Below are 9,251 nucleotides of genomic sequence, written 5' to 3' on the forward strand. Positions count from 1 at the left end.
ACTTGAAAGCTTTCGATCTTCATCCCATTGGGTAGTTATCTTGGAAAAGAAGCTATTCAAACTTGGATCTCTTCTGAGCCTTGAAAGAGAAATGAAGAGATCAAGCTAGAAATGCTTTCTCATGCTGGACCAAATTGGGTTTGGATGGATATGTGACTATAATCCTCTCAATACTTCAATGAACTCTCCAATTCTGATCTCACCCATTCTCTTTAATTTCTGCGTTTACTTTCATGAGCAAACACCCCATTCCCATTTACAATTCTGCAATTTATTTTCAGTCATTTACTTTCATCCTTTTAATTCTAGCATTTACTTTTTCTGTTATTTACATTCCCGCCATTTTATTTTCTGCAAATCTCAACCCACATTCTGAATTCGCTCAACTAGAACATTCTTCTAATTAAAGTTGCTTGATCAATCAATCCCTGTGGGATTCGACCTCACTCTATTGTGAGTTTTTACTTGACGACAAATTCGGTACACTTGCCGAAGGAAATTTGTTGAGAGACAGTTTACTTAGTTAACGTGGTAGTTAACGTGGGCAAAAGTCCCACCTGGCATCAAGAAGATAAGAAGAAGATGGTTAACGGACAAAACAATGTAAAGAGAACTCCTGGAGATTTCACCACTCCCACCACTGATACTTGTGGTAGCAGCGTAGTGAGGCCTGTTATTGAGGCCAATTGAGTTGAAGCCTTCTCTTATTCAATTAGCACAACAAGACCAATTTAGTGGTAATTCGCAAGAGGACCCGAATGTGCACATGTCCAATTTTTTTGCAAATATGTGATACGGTCAAAAGCAATAGAGTTTCTCCCAAAACTATAAGATTAAGATTATTCTTATCCTCTTTCAGGGATAGAGCCAAACAGTGGCTTCAATCTCAACAATTACGAAGTATAGTAACTTGGGATGACATGGTGAATAAGTTTTTGACTAAGTACTTTCTCCCTCAAAAGCTAGCAAGGTTTAGGAATGACATTCATATGTTCACTCAAAAAGAGGGAGAGTCACTTTTTGAGGCATGGGAGAGATATAAAGAGATGCTAAAAAAATTTCCTCATCATGCTTTTCCTAAGTGGTTGCAACTCTAAACATTCTATGATGAAGTGTCTCAAGCTTTCAGAACCTTAATTGATTCCTTAGCTGGAGGTCATTGCACTGGAAGATACCTAAGGAAGCTTTGGAGTTGATAGAGACAGTGGCTAATAACTATTACATGTATGCTAGTAAGAGAATAGTGAAGAAATAAGTCATGGAGCTAGACACGTTAGATGCTCTCTTTGACAAAACAAAGCTATGTCTCAACAAATCAATTCACTCGTTAAACAAGTGGGTAATATGCAAGTCTTAGTCATGAGGACACAAGCCACAACATGCAACTTATGTGGAAGAGCTCATCAAGATGAAGATTGTGAATTATCCAAAGATGATCAACCCTCTCGGGAGCAAGTGAATTATCTGGACAACTTTTCAAGAAATCCAGAAAATGACCAATTCTTAAAGATATATAATCCAGGATGGAGGAACCATCCAAATTTTGGATAGAAAAATCAAGGACAGAGAAATTTTAACACTTCATATCAACAAGGGTTATCTTCAACACAATCAAAAAAATTTTAGAAGCCGCCTATTGAGAGCACCTTGGATAATTTTTCTAAAGAATTCATGCAATAGACCAAGGAGTTCATAATGAAAATAAGAGACAATTTCAAGAATCAAGAGGCCTCTATAATAAATTTGGAGATGCAACTTGGAAAAATTGCCAAGCAATATGCAGAGAAGCTCCTAAATTCTTTTTCAAGTGATACAATTTTAAATCCTAGAGAAGAGTGTAAGGTTATCAATCTGAGAAGTGAGAAAGTGGTTGGCAAAGAGTCAACAAAAATCAAAGGAGAAGAAGAACCACTAGAGGAAGAAAAGAAGCAAGAAGAAGATATCCACACACTACCACCTCTAGCTCCAAGGGAAGTCATAAGGGAGAGAAAGTATACACCTAGAATTTTCTTCCCACAAAGGTTGCAAAAGAAGACTCAATAGCAACAATATTCCAAGTTCCTAGAGGTGTTCAAGAAGCTACAAATCACTATTCCATTTGTGGAGGCCTTGGTAGCAAATGCCTCTTTATGCAAAATTCATGAAGGAGTTGCTAACTAAGAAGAGGACCCTCAAAGAAGTTAAAACTGTGATCCTCACAAGAAATACAGTGCCATTATTCAAAGCAAGTTGCCTCATAAATTGAAGGACCCAGGGAGTTTTCAAATCCCATGAATTATTTGAGATATCACTATTGGGAAAGCACTATGTGACCTAGTGATGATTGGATTTTTTAACGGTTTAGAATTTCACTAATGAAATCTCGTTGTAAAGTATAGTTTCTAAACCAACAATAATCCTTTCATACAAAAGATTGTTTGTCACAAGTAACAAACTCCTAAAATTAATAACCGAAGTATTCAAAACTCGGGTCGTTCTCCCTAGGAATTACAATAAAGTGTCTTGTTATTGGTTAGAAATGTGTTTTGGGGTTTTGGATAAGAAGCATGAAAGTAAATGGCAATGAAAATAAACTAACAACTATAAAAGGCTCTTGGCAAGGTATGAAAATTAGAAGTCCTATCCTAGTTATCCTTCTCAATTGTGATGAGAATTGTTCATTGCTACCACTTAGTTAACCCTTACTAAATAAAAGAAAGTCAAGTGGATGAATTGACTTGAGCCACAAGTCCTAGCCAACTCCCAAGGAAAGACTAGCTTTAGTGCACTCCAAACCAATTAGCAATCTCTCCAATTACCAATCAACAAAGGAATTAGATAACTCAAGTGTCACTAATTACTCTACCTAGGCCAAGAGGAACAAAATCTATACTATACCTAGAAGAGGCATTTCAACAAACACATAAAAGGCAATAAAAGTAAACAACATAAATTGCAAGAATTAAAGAGAGATCTAACTACAAAGGCAAGAGATCAACAATAGAAAAGCAAAGAAGAACAATTATTGTGAATTACCTCTTATTGAATTGAAAGAAAATGGAAGGAACAATAGTAGATCTACAACAAAGTATAAGAACAACATAAAGGAAATTACAATAAAAGAATGGAAGAAGAATGAATGTCACAACAAGGAATTGAGAAGATAGAAGTAGAAGAAGATGAATTAAAATCTAGATCTAAGAACTAAACCTAATCCTAATCCTAATCCTAAAGAGAAGTGAGAGCTTCTCTCTCTAAAATTAATCCTAATTATGCCCTATGCTAGATTGATTGAATTCTAATGCCTTCCCCTTAATCCTTCATCCTTTTATTCCTCTCTCTTAGCAATTGGCGCCAAAAATGGGTTCAGAACCCTCTCAAATTGCCAGGCACGTGTTGCATTTAATGTGCTGGCCACGTTTTGCTTTAAGTGAACCAGGTGGCAGCAATGGTGCGTGCGCGTACGCGTCACCATGCGCAGTTCAACCATAGCAAATCTTATATCGTTTTGAAGCCCCGGATGTTAACTTTCCAACCCAACTAGAACCGCATCATTTGGACCTCTGTAGCTCAAGTTATGGTCGTTTAAGTGCGAAGAGGTCGGCTTAACAGCTTTCCGGTTCTTTCATTTCTTCATGAGTTCTCCAACTTTTCATGCTTTCTTTCTTCATTTCCTTGATCCAATCTTTGCCTCCTAAACCTTAAATCACTTAACAAACCTATCAAGGTATCTAATGGAATCAAGGAGAATTAGATTTAGCTATTTTAAGTCCTAAAAAGCATGTTTTTCACTCTTAAGCACAATTAAAGGAGAATATACAAAACCATGCTAATTCATTGGGTAAATGTGAGAAAAGGTCTACAAAATACTCTAAATTCAATACAAGATAAATCGTCAAATTGGGGTTTATCACCTAGGACCAAGCATCAACTTAATGCCATTATCCATGATGAAAAAGATGCAAATAGAAGAAGCTAAACCCACAAGAATCTCTCTTCAACTAGCCGACAGATCAATCAAACTCCCACATGGACTAGTGGAAAACTTGCTAGTTAAAGTAGAAGATTTTATATTCCCTGCGAATTTTGTGGTTCTTGACATGGAGGAAAGTGATGATACTTCTTATTTTCTAGAAAGGCCTTTTTCTAGCCACTGGATGTGCACTCATAGATGTCCAAAGGGGAGAATTAACATTAAGAGTCCACGATGAGCAATTAAGTTTTAATGTCTTTAAGACCATGCAGCATCCTAGTAAGATAGAGAATTGCATAAAAATTTATCTAATTGATGTCTTAGTAGAAGAGACCTTTGAAGAAGGACTACTCTCTGACACTCTTGAAGACCATCAACCTCTAGTGCTAGAAGCTAATGAAGAAACGGTAGAGGAGAAGGCCACTGTGGGACAATTGTGGAAAAAAGTTGCATGCTTTTCCAAAAAAGATGGTGAAAGATTCCATGACTCTTTGAAGAGATACAAGGAGCTCCTGGAAAGAAATCCACAACATGACATACCTAAGGAGATCCTAATCTTATACTTTGATTATGGGATCTCTAGACACTACAAAGCAGTGCTTGATGGATAGGCTGGAGGCTCATTAAAAAAAAAACAAACAACAAAAGAACCTTGGACATTGATAGCAGAGTTGGCAGCATGCATCAAAAAGAGAATTGACATGAAGATGAAGGATGCATGTATTAACATGGATGGCACTGAAGTGTGCCATGAAGTTCCTCATGCCTCCCAATCCCCAACCTGGGAGAAGCAACTTCAAGCTAATGATGATAAAAAAGTACTTATTTGGAGGCAACCCAACTTTGGTTAGTCTTTTCTTTTCTCTTTCTGTTTTGTTTTTCAATTCTTGCACTTTTCCAAGAAAATGCTTTTAGGGCGCCCTACCAATTTGAAAAAAAATTGTTGAACTTGCTTGAAGAATTTATTTTGGAACATGGTTTTCGAGCTAAGAACACAAGCATGTGAGTTTTGAGCCCAACTGTGTGGTTACATCATATAACCACTTATTTTCATTCTTGTGTGCATTGTTCTCTTTTTATGATTGTGATCTTTGATTTGTTTGATTCTTTATGTCCATTATTCTATGTATACATGCACTTATACGATTGAGGCCATCATTTTATATAGCTCACTTACCCAAATAGCCTACCTTTCATTAACCATTATTAGCCAAATTGAGCCTATTTAATCCCTTTTGTTCTTAATTATAACACATCACTACCCCTAAGTGAATAACAATAAATGTCCTTAATTTGGATCTTTGATTAGCTTAGGCTAGTGAGGGTGTGTATCATTTGGGTATGGGAAACTTGGAACATTGGTTGAGGTAAAAGTGTAATTTTTATTTTTATTGAAAATTTTGAGAATTGGGTACATACTCATGTATTAATTATGTTTAAACCATATGCATCGATACTCTTGTATATACTTTAATGTAAAAAGAAAAAAAATTACAAAATAAAGAAAAAAATAAAATAAAATAAAAAAATAATAGAAAAGAAAAAAATATTTATATATATAAGCAATAAAAAGGGGACAAAAATGCCCCAAAGAAAAGTAATAATAACAATGCATATGGAATATGAATTAAAGAGAATGCATGAGTATGTGAAAAAGTGGAAATCATGGGTAGCTAGGTAGTGTATTAGAATTGTATAGGTTGTTATATGTGTTTGGTGAGAGCTTAGGTTAATCAAAGATTCAAATTCGAGCTCACTTGACCATATGCATCCCTACCTTTACCCTAACCCCATTACAATCGATGAATAAGTTCTCATGATGAATATATGCATGCATTGAATAATTGTTGATTGTTAGATGAAAAACAAATCATGGAAAGCATGATTAGAAGAGAATTGAGTGATAAACCCTATACACTTGAGTGAATAGAGCGGATACACTTCCAGTGAGGGTTCGATGCTCAATTCCTTGTTCCCGACTTTCATGAGCTCTCTTCCTGCAAGTCTATTTGAACTTCATTTTTACATTTTTTAATTGGTAGGATTTATGAATCATCATACTACTTAGCCCTACATGTGCATATGTGTTCTCGGGGATTGATTTACTTTTAACCAAGTAGGTAGAGTCATTTTGCATTTAGTTGCATTCATATAGATAGGTGCATATAGTTTATTTGCATTAAATAAATGTTCATACCCCTTTTCTTATCCTTCTTTATTCTTAGCATGAGGACATGCTTGGTTTAAGTGTGGGGAGGTTTGATAAATTCCAATTTTGTGGTTTATCTTGTGCTTAATTTGGGGGATTTTATCAACTTTCTCACATTTATTCAATGAAATAGTATGGTTTTGTAATTCTCCCTAAATTTATACTTAGTGTGAAAACATGCTTTTTAGGCCTTAAAATAGCTAAATTTAATCAACTTTAATTCCATTTGATGCCTTGATATGTTTGTTAAGTGATTTCAGGTTTAGAAGGCAAAGATTAGATTGAAGGAATGAAGAAAAAGCATGTAAAAATAGAGAACTCATGAAGAAATGAAGGAATCGCAAAGCTGTCAATCTTGATCTCTTCGTACTAAATCGATCATAACTTGAGCTACAGAAGTCCAAATGAGGCGTTTCTAGTTGCATTGGAAACCTAACATCTAGGGCTTCAAAATGATATAAAATTTGCTATAGTTGCTTGGTGTTTAAAGACACGTACGCATACAAAACACGTACATGTAGGAAGCTGAACGTGACTCACTAAAGGCAACTCGTGGCCAGCGATTTCTGAAGCATTTTGGGCCCAATCCAACTCATTTCTGATGCTATTGAACCCAAAGATTGAAGGGGGATGAACCAAGTAGTCATAGTTTGGAGTTTTCATCATGGTTTTTGTTAGAATTCTAGAGAGAGAAGCTCTCCCTTCTCTCTAGAATTTAGGGTAGTTTAGGTCAAATTCTCTCTCAAATTCATCTTTCAATTCTTGTTTTGATTTCAATTCTCTTTATATTTTAATGTTCTATTGTCTTAATCTTCTTAGTTTCTCTTGTTGATTTCTTATTTAGCTTTCTTTTATGTTGATAAACCATTGTTGGATCTTAATTTCTTCTAATGCAATTTTATGTTTCCAAGTTTCTTTTATGTTTATCTTCATTGATATTGTTGATTTCTTGCTCATGATGGTTATGGATCTTGTTAATTCTTATATTTGGTGATGTTTACTTTTCTTGCACTCTAGGTATTTGATAAAATGTTTCCTCTAGTTTTTTAGTAGTTTTCTTTACTCTTGGCCTAGGCTAAGGGAATTGAGTGACCTTGAGTCATTGGGTCTTGTTGAATTGGTGATTTGAGAACCCTTGGTGATCAATTTGATATCCATTGACACTAACCCACTACTAATCTAATTAGTAGATAGGTTGGGACTTATGGGTTGATGTGATCAAGCCTATTTGACGTACTTCAAGCTTAGGAGTAGATATTACGTGCTTAAAGCTTTTGGAGGTAGACTTAATAGGTTGGCTTCTCATAATTATCAATGTATGGTTTGTAGACAAGGATGGTGATCTCAATTACCTATATCTAGCCAAGAGTTCTTTTCCTTTATTTTATTAGTTCTTATCATTTTACTTTCTTGTCATTTATTTTTCTTGCCAATTATAAATCAAACCCCCTTTGCCCCTTCATAGCCAATAATTGATCACTTCATTGTAATTCTTTGTGAGACGACCCGAGGTTTAAATACTTCGGTTAAACTTTCATTCCAGTTTGTACTTGTGACAACCAATCTTTTAAATTTGATTGGAGTATTGTTAGTTGTTTGGAAACTATACTATCAACGAGAACTATTTTGTGTGAAATTCCTAACCATACGAAAATGCTCTTTCACCAACCTGTACATAGCTAAACTATAAGTTTGATGTTGCAATTAAGACCAAAAATGAAGATGAAGAGGGTAACAAGGGCAGAGAATGAATGAGGTAATTTGGTGTATGGTGGTTAGTATTTCTTTCTTTAAGTTTCCAACATTTTTTTCTCGTCTCTTTATTCTTGCATCATGCATATTTTTTTACTGCATTACCTATGATTATCACTATGCTTATCCTCCGAGCCTTCCGTTCACATAGAAATGAACTGTTTTAATGGAGGGGAGTTGAATCTATTGAACAAAGTCCTATTATCTAAAGTGGTGGTCTGCTACTTGTGATTATATGTCACGGAATGAGGTAACAAGTGAATGATCTTGAATGAAAGGGAAGATTCTTTATGAACATAGACTTAAAGAAGTATTATGAGATCTCTAAATAAACAAAAGATCCTTGAATTGGATTGTAGAAGAAAAAGAGAGAATTAAAACAACAAAGAAAAGAATGAAAAATGAAAAGATCAAAAGAGATTCAAAGTTGCAAAGCTTTAAGCATTAATGGCTAAAGAACCCAGTTATGTGCCTGTGGTGTTCATTGACCAAAGAAAGGCTTGGGAGATTAGATCCCAAGAATGCTTCATCACCCAATAACTTGAGCTAACTGGCTCAAGATTATCGATTGAAATTCCACTATCAAGAGCTGCCCTAAAACAAAATATTTAGAAGTCCAAAGAGGCTCTGGGTATCATTGTCTGGAAAATCAAATCTTTAGCTATATGCTTGTAGTGGAACCATGTCAAGGAGAGGCTTGAGTGATTAGATTTGAGGGGTGCTTTATCACCCGATAACTTGGGCCAACTGGCTTGGGATTATCGATCGAAAGCCCATTATCAAGAGCCAGCTTGAGATGTAACACTTAGAGTTAATAATTGAAAAATCTTTCTCTGTTATTGAAAGATTCAAGGATCAATCTAAGCTTAAAAAGAGGATCTCATAATGTCATCCGAGTCTTAATTCTCGAGAATTCTTCGCTCCCAAGATTTTAAGATTCATTAAGAAAAAAGAGAATCCGGTTATAATCACAAGGATAGTAAACCTCATTATCAACACGAATATAAGCTTAAAAGAGATTCAATTCTTCTTCATTGAAACTAATTCTTTTCTTTTTTTGCTTGAGAACAAGCAAAGTTTTAAGCTTGTTGTTGTGATGCGTTCACATGTTTTATTATTTTTCTTAGATTTAATTACAGTTTCATCTTCCAATCTTATTACTTTTAGTTATCTTTCGCTACTAAGGTGTTTGCTAAGTGTTTTCAAGGAAATATAGTCAAATGAAAGGTAAATCAAGTAGTAAAGGAAGGTTAATCAAGAGGTAAATCATTGCATGAAGAATCAAGAGCCAAACACATCAAATCAAGCCATGCATGAGAAGAGAGGGTAAGGTGTGAC

The 9,251-nt window shown here is 35.1% G+C and overlaps 1 non-coding gene across 1 annotated transcript; it reads right to left on the bottom strand.

Moving 5' to 3' along the window:
- Positions 1 to 968: 968 nt before the first annotated feature.
- On the bottom strand, positions 969 to 1,075 carry LOC127742728 (small nucleolar RNA R71). The gene has a single exon (XR_008004105.1). It is a non-coding gene; the product is annotated as a small nucleolar RNA R71 (small nucleolar RNA).
- Positions 1,076 to 9,251: the final 8,176 nt, after the last annotated feature.

Source organism: Arachis duranensis, chromosome 1 (genome assembly GCF_000817695.3).
Source record: "Arachis duranensis cultivar V14167 chromosome 1, aradu.V14167.gnm2.J7QH, whole genome shotgun sequence".
NCBI classification, from domain to species: domain Eukaryota; kingdom Viridiplantae; phylum Streptophyta; class Magnoliopsida; order Fabales; family Fabaceae; genus Arachis; species Arachis duranensis.